This window comes from Myotis brandtii, unplaced genomic scaffold (assembly GCF_000412655.1).
Source record: "Myotis brandtii unplaced genomic scaffold, ASM41265v1 scaffold1381, whole genome shotgun sequence".
NCBI lineage: Eukaryota > Metazoa > Chordata > Mammalia > Chiroptera > Vespertilionidae > Myotis > Myotis brandtii.
In genome coordinates, this window is record NW_005354921.1 from 268,622 (window position 1) to 287,844 (window position 19,223).

The 19,223-nt window shown below is 39.9% G+C and overlaps 2 long non-coding RNA genes across 3 annotated transcripts; both read right to left on the reverse strand.

Moving 5' to 3' along the window:
• Nucleotides 1-72: 72 nt before the first annotated feature.
• LOC106725131 lies at nt 73-5,061 on the reverse strand. The gene is made up of 4 exons (XR_001360998.1): nt 4,938-5,061; nt 2,891-3,099; nt 2,287-2,419; nt 73-1,405 (listed from the first exon to the last, which is right to left on the reverse strand). It is a non-coding gene; the product is annotated as an uncharacterized LOC106725131 (long non-coding RNA).
• A 1,191-nt stretch (nt 5,062-6,252) lies between these two features.
• On the reverse strand, nt 6,253-17,594 carry LOC106725132. Of its 2 annotated transcripts, XR_001361000.1 has the most exons (4): nt 17,547-17,594; nt 16,558-16,985; nt 7,763-13,487; nt 6,253-6,340 (listed from the first exon to the last, which is right to left on the reverse strand). It is a non-coding gene; the product is annotated as an uncharacterized LOC106725132 (long non-coding RNA). The 2 variants fall into 2 exon arrangements; XR_001360999.1 differs by lacking the exon at nt 17,547-17,594 and having other exon boundaries at nt 16,558-17,084.
• Between the last annotated feature and the right edge of the window lie 1,629 nt (nt 17,595-19,223).

Here is a 19,223-nt window from a genome sequence, read left to right on the forward strand (position 1 = left end):
GCAGAATAGAGGTTTAGGGTCCTCATATTGGGACTTCCTCTGGTCTTGGGGTTTCCAGCCTTCCTAGATTCAGGGTCATGGAACTCCAGCTTAATTTAGTCTTAAGATATTGGTCTCTCTTGGGCTTTCAAGTCCACATAGAGATGCTTGACTCCTGGGTCTTTATGTGTGTGTGACACCTCATATCCTTGGGTCTTAAGTCTTCAAGCTAAGTTTTTTAAATCTCAGGTCTTGTGACTCAGGTCTCAGGCTTTCCATGTATCCCCACTCATAGGCTTGGTTCTTTCATCCTGGGTCTTCAGCCTTTTGTCTAACTCAAGACACAAGACTTGCATCCAACTCAGTTATCTGACAAGGGCCATCTTCTTTATGTACATAATGGCTCTAGGGCTTCTGATGGTCTCAAGGCTGAGGTTTCCATCTATCTTGGGACACAGGTTTTATACTTTAGTCCACAGGTCTCAATTCTGTCTTCTGTGTTGGGAATTATATCCATTATGGGCCTTCCACCTTCTGTACATCTTAGGTCTTTGGATCCTTCGGCCTTCTACTAGTTTTGGATTTATCTCACAGGACGGCCTGGCATAAGGAACAGCTCTGCAATGCTTATTTTGATAGTAGATACTCTGCACCTATTGGGAAGGGGTTAGGAAACCCCTTTGTCACAAACATGCGCACATGGATGTACACATACACATATACAAAAAAATATGCATGGAGAGAGGATTGCAAGAAATCAAAGGGGAAGACACAGACTCATGAAGAGGCTGAAGTACCCAAAGGTGGGTGGAGGGAAAAAGCAAAAGAACAAGAGAACAGAGAGAAGAAAGGTGAAATAGAAAGACACAAAGAACAAAGAGACACTGAGGCACATAGAGCAGGAAAAAGGAAAGAAAATGGCCCAAGAGAGGCAGAAAGGACATGTAGAAGAGAGAAATCCAAGATGAAGAGTAGAAACAGCAGAAAGGAGGCCAGAATCAGAAAAAGGTAAAATGTCTAACAAAATGGGAGAGAATGATGAACAACCAAGAGTTCACAAAGAGGGAAAAAAAGATGTGGACAAGACAAGGAATGAGCAAAAAGCATACAGCATGAGACTCAGAGACACAATGGGAAGAACAGTGAAAGAAGAGCAAGAGCTAGGAAAACAAAGACAATTAGTAACAAAATGAAAAAAATGAGAGCCATCTAAGAGAAGGCACAAATAACTCTTATGAACAAGAAAGAAAATGAGACAAAGATACACAGAGAAGAAACAAGCAAGAGGATCATGGAATTGGGTAAGAAACTTGAGAGAACAAAGACCAAAGACATTCAAGGAAAAAATAGATAAGCAAAGAAATACACACTTATGAGTGAAAGAGATAAGGCAGGCAGACATAAGATATAGTGAGGGGCACAACAGCTATGAGAAACATCACAAAGAGAACAAAAGAAAACAAAAAAAGAACATTAATAACTACAATAAGCTATGATTAGTACCAATACTACTTATATCACTATTAACAATTATAATAACAACAACATGAGTGGCAGAGGATTTAAACACAGAATGTGTGCCTTTTTAATATTCTACTACAACTGTTTATAAGAAATTCCAAAAGCCAAATGAGATGCCACAGGTGAGTGAATATTAATATAAAGGGCCATTAAGAGGTCCTAGTCAATGCTCTCATTTTTTATCTTCGTCCTTTCCCACCCCTTTAGAAAACTAAGTTGATTTTCCCACCCATCACAATTATAACTCTTGCTTTTCCTTTAACACTACTGCAAATACATTCTCTCACAAGATGATATAAGAAAAGGGGCCACCCTTTCAGCAACAAAACAAAAATTTTGTTCTAAGTTTCTTTATGTTTAGGCCTCTAAGAGTGGCAAAGAATTTATGCAGTAAACATAAAGAACAGATAAGGTGAGACTAACCTTAACACAACTGGTATAGACTAATTAATCATTAAGTTGCTTCAGTGAACCCAGCTGGCAATACAGGCATAACTTACCTCATTTTATTGCACTTGGCTTTACAGTGCTTCACAGATGTTGCATTTTTTACAACATCCTCTACCAGCAACAAGCTAACAACTCATTTTATTGCTGTATTGTGGTTGTCTGAAACCAAATTGTAGTATCTCTGGGGTATGCCTTTGCAGGTTACTGGTCATTATCCCATCTCACATTCAGGCCCCTCCTGCACAAAAACCACCATAGCCCATTGCACAAAAACCTCTGACAAACAGCTATTAGCTCCAAACAGGTCCTCACATGATTATAACACCAACAACTTACTTTATTCTGCTATTCTAAAATGCTAGAGTGCCAGGCATGTTGATCTTCCTTTGTTGTGTTCAAATTTCTTGCTCTCTGGATTGCTTTTCAGAAGGATGAACGATTTGGTAGATATAAAGGGAACCATCAGGAGCTACAAAAAAAGGGGGGAAAATAACAAAGGAAACTATATATATGCATAAAGAAGTATTAACTGAGTACTCACTAGAGTTATGGGAAGATTCAAATTATGAGTTATAGAAACTATCTCTACAGAGCTTAGAAATGTATAAAGTTTAGGTCCTTAGAGGTAAAACTAATACAACTTCCTCACAGAATGGGAAACTATGCCATAAACAGGAAAATGTCTTGTCCTTTACAATCAGGACTTACTACACTTGGACCATCTCCCAACCTGCAGCCACCTAATCAATCAGCCTGTCTCACATCACCATTTTCACCCATCTCATACACAGTTGCTTCCCAGGTGAGTTAGGAAGCTATTGTTACCAAAGCAGACACAGTTCATAATGATCAAAATAATTTCAGTGGAAATCTAAATGCAATGTATACTGAAACATTAAAGACAGTATCTTTATTGTGCTTTTAGGAACAGCTTACCCACCTTTGATGTGTGGAGGATGTCTTGAGACTTCACCTTCCTATCTGGGCACAGGAAAAAATCTTGGTAGAACCTCCTGGCCTAGGGTTGTTGCCCAGTGGTAGTGAGCTATTCCCCTGGAGGATCCTCATGCCCCATCTCCACCTAGGGATCGTCAAAGGGAATAGGTCACTAACACTGCAAAGCAACAAGCCTATTCTTCTAAGGAAGGTCTGGAGAAGAGATAAAAGAAAAATAAATTACTGAAATGCAGTATACTGGGAAAGTCTGTCTCAAAGAACAACTAATAATTAGATTAAGTGAAGTCTACCCTTTTTTTCCATGTGAATTGAGGGGTAGAGATTAAGAACTGTGGAGAGCTCTATATTCTAGCTACCAGACTAGAGAAAAGCAAATGCTTCTACTACTCATTCCAGCTTTTCCCTTGAATTTCACCTTATCACAAAGAGAAATTTAGAGGTGAATTATTACCAAAATTCCCATACTGTACTTTATTCTCCAGTCTCTACTAATGAGCAGTCTTCTGTATTGTGGATTATTAATGTTCTAGTGTTCTCACCATAAAATAAAGTGAAAAGACAAAAAAAATCAAGGGGTTGAAAATAGAAGGAACAGATAAAGCTTTCTCAACCAAAGAGCTATCAGGCTACTTAGAAAAGCTCCAATATTGTCTGATCCTATGAGTTCTACAAGAACTCTTCTTCATATTGCCTCAGGCTTCTTTTATAAAACACTCTTAATAACTGAACAATTTACCACAAAGTGTCTCTCTCACCTAGTTTTGTAGGATTCTTCTCTTTTAAAATATAGTTTTACCCTAGCCAGTTTGACTCGGTGGATAGAGCACCAGTCTGCAAACTGAAGGGTCCCAGGTTCGATTACAGTGAAGGGCACATTCCCGGTTGTGGGCTTAATCCCCAGTAGGGGATGTGCAGGAGGCAGCCAATCAATGATTCTCTCTCATCATTGATGTTTCTATCTCTCTCTCCCTCTCCCTTCCTCTCTGAAATCAATATAGACCGACGCTCAACCACTGAGCCATACCGGTTGGGCAGGATTCCTCTCTTAATTCATTTTAGTCAGATGCTGGAGCACTACCAATGGAAAAAATTGTTTTCTACTCAATCTACATGGGACATTTCTTGAACAGCTTACATAGATGGGACACCACCAGAGTCCCAGGATATTCAGAGAAACCAATAATCATTACAGTGATATAAAACGTCAGTTGTGCTGGTGTGGCTCAAGTGGTTGAGCGTCAACCAATCAACCAGGAGGTCACGGTTCGATTCCTGATCAGGGCATATGCCCAAGTTGAGGGCTCAATCCCCAGTAGGGGGCATACAGGAGGCAACCAATCAATGATTCTCATCATTGATGTTCTATTTCTCTCTCCCTCTCCTTTCCTCTCTGAAATCGATATGTATATTTAGTTGTTATGGCAAGTAAGGAAATCTACACAAAAGGAAAAACAAGGTGGAGAAGGCTAGGAATCTGGTAAATAGCTTAACACAGGACCTTGAGTCTCTTATTCTACCTTTTAGTAATTTCAAGTAATAAACCCTCAATTTCTTAAAATAATAAGGGAATGAGAGGGACAATGAAATTAGGTCTGCCAAAATAGGGCTATGACAGATCACATTGGTACTACTCATTAACAAATCCTTAGCACTTAGTACCATCTGCCAAAGGAAAGTAGAAATAATTTTTGAGGCCTGTTCATCAGAAGGCATAGGATTGTTCTCTCTCTCCTAAGTAGCTATGAGATTTTAAATGAAGCAATTTATTGTTTTGCATCTCTAATTCTTTATTTATAAAATGGAGACCAAGTATGCTTGCTGTTATAGACCTCACTGGAGCCTGCTTCTGAAGGGCAAATGAAATAATAGGCCAAATTCATTCTGTAAAGTCAAAATGTGTGTGTATATATATATATATAATCTGTAGGATTTGAAACTGGCTCCTATTCTGTTTTAAAAAGGAGCTCTTGCAGGAAGTTAAAGTCCTTAAAGCCAAAGACAGAATAACCACAACAAACTCCTCAAACTACCTTTTTCTTCAGGTGGTCTGCAAGTCATCCTTCAATTAGTTGGAGCTTGTCCAGATTCTCAAAAGAAACGATGTACTGAATATGGAGCTTCTTAGAGTTTCTTGTAGTCCTCAGGTCTCACCTATCCAGAGGGAGGGGGGGGCGGGGCGGGGAGCAGGCCTCAGCAGGATAGGATACCAAAAACGGTTGAGAAAGTCTCAACAACATAGAAAAAAAACCTAGGAAGCATGAACCTGAATCATTAGATATAAGTGTGTCCTGTCTCTCCTGTACAGTCTCCCTAAGGTCCTATTAATGGCAAGCACTGGTAGTATCACTGAAGGTTAGGCAAGTGTAAAAAAAAGAACTAAATGAAAATATGGGTCAAACCAATACCCACCTGTGGGTGACTAAATTTGTGGCTTAAAGGTCATGCTTTTGCTGAAAATACTTCAAGATGCAATGTAACAGAGAAACTGCTACTACTGCCTGGAGGTATACAATTGCCTTGACTATTTTTAATATTTAGTTAGCTGTCTTTACTATAAGATAGGAGCTCACTGGGGCAGGTATAAGCCAGGTTTGCAATCTTGAAAGTACTTTGCATAGTGTGGTATGATGTGGAAAGAATCAGATACGACTTCCAGATTTCTAATCAGGAATTGCCATATATTTATAAGGAACTTTCTGTCAACATCAAACAAATTCTAATAGTAAGTGAAAGATCACTTACTCAACTCTATATTCTCTAGATAAAATGTCCAGTAAATCCAAACTGGTACTCTATGATGAACAGAATATAAACTATGTTCTCAATATGAACAGAACAAGCTCCAAAATCTCTTTGAAAATCCTTTCCCATCCTTATTTAACCTAAGATTAGATACTTCATCCCCAAATACAGGTGTCCATTTATACATTATACACATTTACTGTGCTCCCTCCTGAAACCCCATTAATAATGGTAAATAGACACTCCATCTGGAAACAATTTTTCCCCGAAGAACTTTTAAAATGAATCCAAGCCCAAATCCATTTATATTGTCTAGTTAAAATACCTAAAAGGAAACAACTTTTCTGGTCTCCCCAGATCAATGTGAGAGACACATAGATTGGTTGCCTCCTTCATGCACCCCAACTGCCATTTGCAGTCCAGGGATTGAGCCTGCAGCCAAGGTACATGCCTTTGACCAGAATCAAACCCGAGACCCCCTTAGTCCAAGGGCTGATGCTTTATCCACTGAGATAAACTGGATAGGGCCAGAATACATGTTTTTACAGCTACAAGAGATTTTATTTCAAGCAATGAATTGAAAAACAACTTCAAAATTCACCTTTGGATGCTTCCTAGTGCAGATTTCAATCCATCTACAATTGACCCATCATTCCTAAGTAGGGGTTCAGAACTGGCTCAGAATTCATCCCTTTAAAACAAATTCCAATAAATATTTATAGTTATATATTAACACTGAATGATCATTTAATTAGTAGCAATAAAGAATATCTTAAGCATAGACCAGTGTTTCTCATATTGGGGTGATAATAACAGTGGAGGTTTGTGGACCTCATGGATCCCCCACTACATAGATCATATAAAATATTATACACACATATATATAATATATATATATAATCTTTCACAAAGATATATTGAACTAGGGAAACATGTTTACATTTCAAATAACTTTAAGTCAGTGTTCCTCAAAACACATGTTCTTTATTATCTCAAAGAATTTTGTTCCTGTGGAACTTCAGTTTGAGAAACAATGGCACAGACCATGCTTCCAAAAAGGCTCAGGAATATTTGTATATTACTCCCAGTCAGTTAGACAAATAATGTCTTTAGGCATTTAGCTGTGAGGAAATATGGATATGAATTAAAATGGGCAGTAAGAGAAGCCCAGCACATTATGATTCTTCTTGTTCTTGCTAGGATATATTGATATGAACAAAAAATGTTTCAAGGTTGATGTTAATATTTTTCAGCTGCATGTTTGTGTTTGTTTTATATCAGGGAGGCTAAGCTTTTTTGCTTATCAAGGTACCTGTTGAAAAAAGGCAAAGAGGAAGAAGGTATATTAACTTCATCATAAAGTAGGCAAGGTCATGGCTTCCTTAGAAAAGTTATGCTTCTCCATTGCCCTCTTGCCAAACTAAAAAGGCATCATAGCTACTCTCATCTGTTCTGGGGCAGAGATAGAATAAAAAGGTACAAAGAGCCAATATATCAGATTTATATCCCCAATTCCCGAACCTTGAAAAGCTCAAACATATGAGATTTAACAATCAACAATTTGGCATGTAGCCAAACACAATGACTGAGCCTTATCTCTTTAATCAATTTCCATGCCTCCAAAGGAAGTAAAAACCAAATGGCATTAAATAAACCAACTGGACTACCCAGATGGCTGCAATATTAATCATATCCTGAACCAAAGAGAAGAAGTAAACCCAACTCCTTCTTTAAATTTACCCTGTCAACCTCAAACCCTGGTGAGCTCCCTTTATAAAAGCTTAACATAATTCATACAAGACAGCACTTGATTATCATTTCTTAAAATTATTTCAAGTGTGCTTATATTAGCTCAACAATACTACCATCTATGGGATGAGATTATATATATATAGGACTATATTATTTCTAAACCTCACTTAGGTGTAACCTAGCATAGGACCAGGTACACAATATTAATTCTTATAATTCTGTTGGTTCACTCATATGGTGAGACTATATTTGCAGATGAGGTGAGAATTGGAAAAGAGACTTAACAGGAAACCTCTGGGTAGCATCTAAAAGAAAACAGAACAGGGGAAAGATTACTTAGTAACTACAAAATAGTACTTACAGAATTCTAAAGAGCCAGAGACTCTTCTTACAGCTGTCCAAGGAGCTGGAAGTATAAACTGCACCCTGACCTGGGATGACCTTTTGACATCCTTCTTAGAGGAATAGTATTCTTTTTCATTGATTACAAAGAACTGCTGTTGTGATGACTAGTTATTTGCTTCAGTAGTTCCTTATTAAATACTTCTTTGCCACCAAAACCTGTACACTAGAGGCTAGGCTAATCATTTTTACCAGGCAGCGCACTGTCAAACAAGTTTATATCCGGAAGAATGGCTAGACCTTAGCTTACTGTTCTTTTGATATAAAACAGGGAAACAGGTCCCATCATTTTTAAGTCCTCATTATGTAATAGATTAATCAAATAAGGTGAACTTTGGTTTTCAAAAGCACCTCAGTATATGTTGTCTCATTTCATCCTTTTACAGTTATTATCTTCTTGAAATAAGTAGGGGCTGGTTGGTGTTCCAGATGAAGAAATTTAAGGATTAGGAAATTTAGGTAGTTTTTCTAAAAGAGAATGGTGGTAAAACCCAAATGGCATGGTTTTAGAATGGTGGTAGAGCTCAAAGATACTGGTCTTTAAGAGTTCCATTCTTGAACTCCTTTAGTATAGCAAGAGTCACAGTGGTCTATCCACAGACCCACCACCCTTAGTAAAATGAGAGACACTGGTCATCAGGTACATGGTATAAATGGGTTTTTAACTTCAAAAGTTTAATGCCCAGTTTATCAATTCCACCTTGCAATCCAGATGTCTTTCTTAATAAAAAATAGCGGTAACTTTTGGTTGTATCCTGGCAATTGACTCTGTAGAATAGCAATATACAAAGAGGAGAGATTCTCAGCCAGGCAACCTGCTTTGGAAGGAAAAATGCAGAGATAGTGTTAACCTTCCTTCCTGGGGAGACAACTTTCAACTGATATATATATGTGTGTGTGTTAAAAATCCAGAATGTAAAGGGTGGCAATCAGCTCCTTGGGCTTGCCTCGCCTTGAGCATTTTGCCCAGTAAAGCAGTAACAGAGGTGGGCAGAGATAACTCTTGTCCCAAGAATAGGACAATAATTGGAATTCAGATTATTAACAAATGCAAGAAAAGGAGTGAAGGCCCATCCACCTAGTTCAGGCCTGCTGGTAAACAACACTGCACAAATACAACATCAAAGTGGTAGGGAGGTCTTGAGCTGATGGGTTGAAAAATGGGACAATCAGTACTGTGTTGAGTAAAAACACAGAAGGGCCTTTGGGTAGTCAGCATTACTGAAAAGCAATGCAAAAAGGGAAATGGAGGGTCCATGTCAGATGGGCAGGACCAAGTAAAGTGCAACTGAAGCACCACAGCAATATAAACTGGGTAAACCAATGACATCTGGGATTGTTAACATTTAAGCCCAAGTGAAAGGGCCTTGCCCAATCAACATTCCCCACCAGCAATTCAAAAGGGCGGGATGAGGTGGGGCGGGGCGCGGGGCCGGGCAGGGGCAGGAGGGATCACAATATTATCTAATGGCTGAATACATGGACAACTGAAATTGTGATTATTAATGGTCCACAGAAGGGTCCAAGGACAGGCAAGAGGTAGGGAGAGGGAAGATAAGGGTAGGACCATGACTACTTGGAAATGTATGCCCTGGAGCATTGCAAAAGGAGTGGGAGTATGGGTTGCTCTTTGAAGGACAAGTTAAAGGGCATACTGCAATGTTTACACTTTATGATGCCATGAGAAATTGGGGCTGAGAGTGCTTACCTAATAAGATCAGGGAGGACAAACCCATTGCTAATTGCCATTGTGTCTATTAACATTTGCAGAAGTTTTGTGTGGTCAGCAGCCCCCGCAGTAATGCGTAGGGGGTATAATGGAATGGTATCCTATTCCAACAGAAGGGGTCATACATGATGTATACAAAGAAAGTATGGGGTCCTGTATAATAATCAGAACTTTGGATAAATGTTCGAGAGCTGAGGTCAGCAGTAATTCAAAGGCAGTGAGTGGTAAGGGCATAGAGCACAGCACCTTTCCTACTGCATAGGCCCACAGACAAATACAATTAATTATGCACATTAATAATCTCAATAGAAGAGCTCATTCATAGTTAATATGCCCCTAATACAAAGGGGGGAATGAGGAGATGCAATCCTACTCCAACAGAAGCAAGGACAATTGCAATTATACATTAAAGTAAAAAGGAGGGAGGGGCCCGTTGAATAGCATCTCCTTGCTTTAAAGCAAGGAGGGTACAGTCATTCTGATATAAGATTTACTTACAAAATTATATTTGTGCACATGAAACTTCCAAGTGAACAAATCTTTTGAGTAGTGGGCACTGTCTGATGAAAATGCTAAGGAAGTAGGTGATGCGCTTATCTAGTGCAGAGAACAGGAGAAAATGTAACTGCAGATATTAAAGGTCCAATGAGGGCTTTGGTTGATCAGCACTCTGCTGTACTGCAAAGGGAAGTTGGTGGGGCGGGGGTGTGTGTGTGTGTGTGTGTGTGTGTGTCTACTAATGAAGACAATAGACAATTTCAATATGTATAGTACCAGTCCACTAGAAGGGGCCTTGGAGAAAAAACAGTATCCCCTGCAATAGTGCAAAGGAGGTACAATAGTCCTGGAAGTGATGGGGATATGGAAAACAGCAATTCTGCACATTAACTGTCTAAATGTAAAGGTCTCAATAGTAGGTGCTACCTACTAGAAGGCAAAGGAGGTTGGGGGTATGTTGTGTGTCAGTGTCCTTGTCTAGTGAACAAGAACCCAGACAAATGCAATTACGCACATTAATAGGCCAAGTAAAGGGGATTTAGGGTTCAGCAACTATGGTATACTGTCAACGGAGAGCAATAGGGTAGGATGAACCAAGTTGAAATTATGTACATTAATGTCCAAGGGATATGGTATAGTTAATTAAAACCTTGTACCTTGTACCAATATAAAAATCTTAAAGTAGTGGGCACTCTTTGCTAAAAGGCTAAGGGAATAAGGAGAGGGGTGTCCTTATCTGGTGTACAAGAACATGTACAAATGCAATTATGCACAATAAGCCATGAAAAGATACCTTTTCATGTGATCAGTACCCTTGCTATACTATAATAAGGGTCTGAGAGGATATAGGATCTTATTCAAATGGGATGAGCCATGTGAAATTACACACATTAATGTCCCAGGTGTAAGGCTGTAATCAACTATAATTTCACACCTTGACTGTCCAAGCGTTAACAGTCTTGTGCAGAGGGCACTCAATGCTGAAAGGGAATAGGGAGAGGAGGTGTCATTGTCTAGTACACAGAAACCCAGACAAGCACATTCACATTAACGAGCTAAGAAATGGGTCCTTCAGAGTCAGAATCCCTCTGGTATTTCAAAGGGATTGAAATCAGAGGAAGGATTCTAATGTAATTATTATACACATTAACAGTTTGAGAAAGGGGCCTTAAGTGGACAGTACCCCATGCAGTAAAGCAAAGAGGGTGTGAAGAGTCAGGAACCCATCTTAATTCGAAAGATTATGGACAACTAATTAAACAAATCCATAGTCCCAAGAGAGGGCTTTAAGGTCAGTAACCTCTGCTTCCATAAGTGCAAGAGATTGAAAAGGCACAGTTATGGACTACTGAGAGTGTGTACAAGATAAAAGTTGTGTACATTAACTGCATAAGTGTGTAAGGTCTTTAGTAGTAGGCACCTCCTGCTAGAGTATAAATATGATGGGGGAGTGGCCTTACCTGCTGTACAGGTACAGGAGCAAATGTAAGTATGCACATTAACAGTCCAGGAGAGTGAATCTTGGCTAGTCAGAAGCCCTTGCAGTAATATAAATGGGGCAAGGAAATGGGATGCTATTCTAACATAAGGCAAGTAACAGGTAATTAATACGCCTTCTTGTAAAATGAAGAGGGTCAACCACTTTCATAAAAGACATAATTGTGGTCAACTACTATGACTCACTTTTAACTATATTAAGTACAAAGGTCCTTAGTAAAGGGCATCCACTGCTGAATATAAGGAAAATGAGTGAGGCCTATATCTACTGCAGAGGAGAAAGGACAAAAGCAATATTCCACATTAACGGTGCAAAAGAAGGGGTTTTGGTGTTCAGATCCTCTTTTGTAAAATTTAATAGATGTGACAGGACAAGACACCCCTTCATAGTTCCAAGAACCCTATGTTGTAATGCAAATGAAGTAGGAGAAAAAGGAATCTTAGATTGACAAAAGGGACCACAGCTACAATTAGAACTTTATCTACAATGACTTCCAGATGATGTAAAGAAACTGAAAAGTCATGTTCCTAAACTAACAAAAGGGACCACACTTGCATTTAACCACACTTACAGTCCCAAGTACTTTCTATGGTAATGCAAAAGATGTTTAAGGGCCTGGATGGATCCCAGACTAAGGAAAGGGACTATAGCTGCCTTTAAGCACATTAAGCACAACAGTCACTGTTGTAATGCCAAGTGAGATGGGGGAGGGAGGGATGGAATCTTAGACAAATAGAAGGGACAGTAGCTCCAAGGGCTTTTAACAGTCCCCAAACGCTCCTAGGTAATGAAAAGGGAAAAGGCAGGATGTGATCCTGGAATTACAGAAGGGACCACAACTTCAATTGAGCACACTGACAGTGCCAAATGCCCATCCAGGTATTGTAATAGGGCTACGAGGTGGATTGGGAACCTAGACAAAAAGGACCACTGTTGCAATTAGGCAACTTCACAGAACCAAATATATGTCTAAATGCAAACTGCCTAGGAGTGCATGGGAATCCTATAATTAAGCCCATTAACAGGCCCAAGTACCCTCTGCTATACTGCAAAGGGAGTGGGAAGAAATGGAAAGAGACAAAAAGAAGGTGCCACAGCAGCCAAATAAGCACATTTCAATAACATATCTGCTCTCAGGCAATGCAGAGGAATGGGAGGATACAAGTTACCAGAGTAACAGTTTCAAGGTCCTTCAGTTTTAATACAAAGTGAAGATAGATGGGTTCCATAGTGGCATTTAAGCACACTAACTGCCCCAAGGACCCTCTGTGTTTTTTCCCTCTTAGATCCCTGTTTTAATTCATAGAGAGGATGGGCGGGTTGCAAAGTAAGAAAAAGACAGTGCTGGCATTTAAGCACATTACATGCCCCAAGGATTGTTTTAATGCAAAGTGAGGATGCGTGGGTTTCACACTAAAAGGCAGTAGTGGCATAATTTAAACGCATTAACTTCTCGAAGGACCTTCTGCTTTAATGCAGTTAGGATGGGTGGGTTCCACCTTAACTTAAGGGCAGTAGTGGCATTGAAGCACATTAACTGTCTCAAGGACTCTGTTTTAAATCAAAGTAATTATGGGTTCTATGAGTGACATAAGGACACAAGTGGCATTTAAGCACATTAACTGCCCCAAGGACCCCCTGTTTAAATGCAAAGTGAGGATGAGTGGATTCCATATTACCTAAGGACAGCTGTGGCATTTAAACACATTAACTGCCCCAGAGACTGTTTTAATACAAAGTGAGGATGGGTGGGTTCCACCTTAACATAAGAACAGTGGTGGAATAAGGACCCTCTACTTTAATGCAAAGTGAGGATACATGGGTTCTATACTGACATAAGCACAGTACTGGCATTTAAATTTAAGCAAAATAATCACCAAGAACTCTGTATTAAATCAAAATCAAAGTGAGTATGGGTTCTATAGTGGCATTTATGCACATTAACTGCTCCAAAAACCCCTTGTTTCAATGCAAAGTGAGGATGGGTGGGTTGCAAAGTAAGATAAGGACAGTAGTGGCATTTAAGCATTTAACTGTACCAAGGAACCTCTGTTTTAATGCAAAGTGAGGATGAGTGGGTTCTATATTAACCAAAGGACAGCTGTGGCTTTAAACACATTAACTGCCCCACAGACTGTTTTAATACAAAGTGAGGATGGGTGGGTTCCATATTAACCTAAGGACAGCTGTGGCTTTAAACACATTAACTGCCCCACAGACTGTTTTAATACAAAGTGAGGATGGGTGGGTTCCATATTAACCTAAGGACAGCTGTGGCTTTAAACACATTAACTGCCCCACAGACTGTTTTAATACAAAGTGAGGATGGGTGGGTTCCATATTAACCTAAGGACAGCTGTGGCTTTAAACACATTAACTGCCCCACAGACTGTTTTAATACAAAGTGAGGATGGGTGGGTTCCATATTAACCTAAGGACAGCTGTGGCTTTAAACACATTAACTGCCCCACAGACTGTTTTAATACAAAGTGAGGATGGGTGGGTTCCATATTAACCTAAGGACAGCTGTGGCTTTAAACACATTAACTGCCCCACAGACTGTTTTAATACAAAGTGAGGATGGGTGGGTTCCATATTAACCTAAGGACAGCTGTGGCTTTAAACACATTAACTGCCCCACAGACTGTTTTAATACAAAGTGAGGATGGGTGGGTTCCATATTAACCTAAGGACAGCTGTGGCTTTAAACACATTAACTGCCCCACAGACTGTTTTAATACAAAGTGAGGATGGGTGGGTTCCATATTAACCTAAGGACAGCTGTGGCTTTAAACACATTAACTGCCCCACAGACTGTTTTAATACAAAGTGAGGATGGGTGGGTTCCATATTAACCTAAGGACAGCTGTGGCTTTAAACACATTAACTGCCCCACAGACTGTTTTAATACAAAGTGAGGATGGGTGGGTTCCATATTAACCTAAGGACAGCTGTGGCTTTAAACACATTAACTGCCCCACAGACTGTTTTAATACAAAGTGAGGATGGGTGGGTTCCATATTAACCTAAGGACAGCTGTGGCTTTAAACACATTAACTGCCCCACAGACTGTTTTAATACAAAGTGAGGATGGGTGGGTTCCATATTAACCTAAGGACAGCTGTGGCTTTAAACACATTAACTGCCCCACAGACTGTTTTAATACAAAGTGAGGATGGGTGGGTTCCATATTAACCTAAGGACAGCTGTGGCTTTAAACACATTAACTGCCCCACAGACTGTTTTAATACAAAGTGAGGATGGGTGGGTTCCATATTAACCTAAGGACAGCTGTGGCTTTAAACACATTAACTGCCCCACAGACTGTTTTAATACAAAGTGAGGATGGGTGGGTTCCATATTAACCTAAGGACAGCTGTGGCTTTAAACACATTAACTGCCCCACAGACTGTTTTAATACAAAGTGAGGATGGGTGGGTTCCATATTAACCTAAGGACAGCTGTGGCTTTAAACACATTAACTGCCCCACAGACTGTTTTAATACAAAGTGAGGATGGGTGGGTTCCATATTAACCTAAGGACAGCTGTGGCTTTAAACACATTAACTGCCCCACAGACTGTTTTAATACAAAGTGAGGATGGGTGGGTTCCATATTAACCTAAGGACAGCTGTGGCTTTAAACACATTAACTGCCCCACAGACTGTTTTAATACAAAGTGAGGATGGGTGGGTTCCATATTAACCTAAGGACAGCTGTGGCTTTAAACACATTAACTGCCCCACAGACTGTTTTAATACAAAGTGAGGATGGGTGGGTTCCATATTAACCTAAGGACAGCTGTGGCTTTAAACACATTAACTGCCCCACAGACTGTTTTAATACAAAGTGAGGATGGGTGGGTTCCATATTAACCTAAGGACAGCTGTGGCTTTAAACACATTAACTGCCCCACAGACTGTTTTAATACAAAGTGAGGATGGGTGGGTTCCATATTAACCTAAGGACAGCTGTGGCTTTAAACACATTAACTGCCCCACAGACTGTTTTAATACAAAGTGAGGATGGGTGGGTTCCATATTAACCTAAGGACAGCTGTGGCTTTAAACACATTAACTGCCCCACAGACTGTTTTAATACAAAGTGAGGATGGGTGGGTTCCACCTTAACATAAGGACAGCAGTGCAATATAAGCACATTAACTGCCCCAAGGACTCGGTTTTAAATTCAAGTCAAAGTAAGAATAGGTTCTATAGTAACATAAGGATTGCAGTGCAATTTAAGCACATTAACTGCCTCAGGACCCTGTTTTAATGCAAAGTGAGGATGGGTGGGTTCCATATTAACCTAAGGACAGCTGTGGCATTTAAACACATTAACTGCCCCAAGGACCCTGTTTTAATGCAAAGTGAGGCTATGGGTTCTAGAGTGACATAAGCACAGTAGTTGCATTTAAGCACATCAACTGCCCCAAACACCCTCTGCTTTAATGCAAAGTGAGGATAGATGGGTCCTATAGTGACACAGCACAGTGGTTGCATTTAAGCACATTAACTGCCCCAAGAAACTTCTGTTTTAATTCAAAGCGAGGATGGGTGGGTTCCACCTTAACATAAGGACAGCAGTGGCATTTAAACAGGACCCTCTGTTTTAATGCAAAGTGAGGATGAGTAGGTTCCACCTTAACACAAGGACAGCAGTGGCATAAGGACCCTCTACTTTAATGCAAAGTGAGGATACATGGGTTCTATAGTGACATAAGCACAGTACTGGCATTTAAATTTAAACACAATAACCAAGAACTCAGTTTTAAATCAAAATCAAAGTGAGTATGGGTTCCATAGTGACATAAGGACAGTAGTGGCATTTATGCACATTAACTGCTCCAAAATCCCCTTGTTTTAATGCAAAGTGAGGATGAGTGGGTTCCACACTAAAAGGCAGTAGTGCATTTAAGCACATTAACTGCCCCAAGGACTCGGTTTTAAATCCAAGTCAAAGTGAGAATAGGTTCTATAGTAACATAAGGATGGCAGTGCAGTTTAAGCTCATTAACTGCATCAAGGACCCTGTTTTAATGCAAAGTGAGGATGGGTGGGTTCCACACTAAAAGGCAGTAGTGCATTTAAGCACATTAACTGCCCCAAGGACTCGGTTTTAAATTCAAGTCAAAGTAAGAATAGGTTCTATAGTAACATAAGGATGGCAGTGCAGTTTAAGCTCATTAACTGCATCAAGGACCCTGTTTTAATGCAAAGTGAGGATGGGTGGGTTCCACACTAAAAGGCAGTAGTGCATTTAAGCACATTAACTGCCCCAAGGACTCGGTTTTAAATTCAAGTCAAAGTAAGAATAGGTTCTATAGTAACATAAGGATGGCAGTGCAGTTTAAGCTCATTAACTGCATCAAGGACCCTGTTTTAATGCAAAGTGAGGATGGGTGGGTTCCACACTAAAAGGCAGTAGTGCATTTAAGCACATTAACTGCCCCAAGGACTCGGTTTTAAATTCAAGTCAAAGTAAGAATAGGTTCTATAGTAACATAAGGATGGCAGTGCAGTTTAAGCTCATTAACTGCATCAAGGACCCTGTTTTAATGCATAAGGACCCTCTACTTTAATGCCAAGTAAGGATACATGAGTTCTATAGTGACATAAGCACAGTACTGGCATTTAAATGTAAGCACATTAACTACCAAGAACTCTGTTTTAAATCTAAATCAAAGTGAGTATGGGTTCTATAGTGAAATAAGGACAGTAGTGGCATTTATGCACATTAACTGCCCCAAGGACTCAGTTTTAATACAAAGTGAGGCTATGGGTTCTAGAGTGACATAAGCACAGTAGTTGCATTTAAGCACATCAACTGCCCCAAACACCCTCTGCTTTAATGCAAAGTGAGGATAGATGGGTCCTATAGTGACACAGCACAGTGGTTGCATTTAAGCACATTAACTGCCCCAAGGACTCGGTTTTAAATCCAAGTCAAAGTGAGAATAGGTTCTATAGTAACATAAGGATGGCAGTGCAATTTAAAGACATTAACTGCCCCAAGGACCCCTGTTTCAATGCAAAGTGAGGATGGGTGGGTTGCAAAGTAAGATAAGGACAGTCGTGGCATTTAAGTACATTAGCCCCAAGAACTTCTGTTTTAATTCAAAGTGAGGATGGGTGGGTTCCACCTTAACATAAGGACAGCAGTGGCATTTATGCATATTAACTGCTCCAAGGACCCCTTGTTTTAATGCAAAGTGAGGATGAGTGGGTTCCACACAAACCTAAACACAGTAGTAGCATTTAAGTACATTAGTTGCCTCTAGGACTGTTTAAATGCAAAGTGAGAATATGTGAGTTCCAGCTTAACATAAGGACAGCAATGGCATTTAAGTACATTAAGTGCCCCCAGGACCACGTTGTAATGCATAGTGAAAATGAGTGGGTTCCACACTAAAAGGCCATAGTGGCATTTAAATACATTAACTGCCCCAAGGACTGTTTTAATCAAAATCAAAGTGTGAATGGGTTCTATAGTGACATAAGAACAGTAGTGGCATTTAAGCACATTAACTGCCCCAAGGACCCCATTTTGAAGCAAAGTGAGGCTATGTGGGTCCTATAGTGACATAAGCACAGTAGTTGCATTTAAGCACAATAACTGCCCCAAGGACTTTGAAATCAAAATCAAAATCAGTATGGGTTCTATAGTGACATAAGAACAGTTGTGGCATTTAAGCACATTAACTGCCTCTAGGACTGTTTTAATGCAAATTGAGGATATGTGAGTTCCACCTTAACATAAGGACAGCAGTGACATTTAAGCACATTAACTGCCCCTCCCCACTCTCTGCTTTAAATGCAATGTGCATATGAGTGGGTTCCACACTAAAAGGCAGTAGTGGCATTTAAATGCATTAACTGCCCCAGGGAACCTGCTTTAATGCAAAGTGGGTTGTAGAGTGACAGTAGTTACATTTAAGCACATCAACTGCACTGAGCACCCTGTTTTAATTCAAAGTGAGTATGGGTGGGTTGCAAAGACAGATAAGAACAGTAGTAGCATTTAAGCACATTAACTGCCTCTAAGGACTGTTTTTATGCAAAATAAGGATGGGTGGATTCCACATTAACATAATGGCCAGAGGCATTTAAGCACATTAATTGCCCCAAGCACTGTTTTAAATCAATATCAAAGTATGGGTTCTAGTGTGACATAAGAACAGTACTGGCATTTATGCACACTAACTGCCCCAAAGACCCCCTGTTTTAATGTAAAGTGAGGATAGATGGATCCTATAGTGACATAAGCACAGTAGAGGCATTTAAACATTAACTGCCCCAAGGACCCTCTCTTAAGGCCAAGTGAGGATGGATGGGTTGCAAAGTAAGATAAGGACAGTCGTGGCATTTAAGTACATTACCTACCTCTAGGACTGTTTTAATGCAAAGTGAGGATGGGTGGGTTCCACCTTAACAGAAGGGCAGTAGTGGTATTTAAGCACATTAACTGCCCCTCCCCACCCTCTGCTTTAATGCAAAGTGAGGATGAGTGGGTTCCACAATAAAAGGCAGTAGTGGCATTTAAATACATTAACTGCCCCAAGGACTCTTTTAATGCAAAGTGAGGCTATGCGGGTTCTAGAGTAACATAAGCACAGTAGTTGCATTTAAGCACATGAACTGCCCCAAGGACCTTCTGTTTTAATGTAAAGTGAGGATAGATGGGTTCTATAGTGAC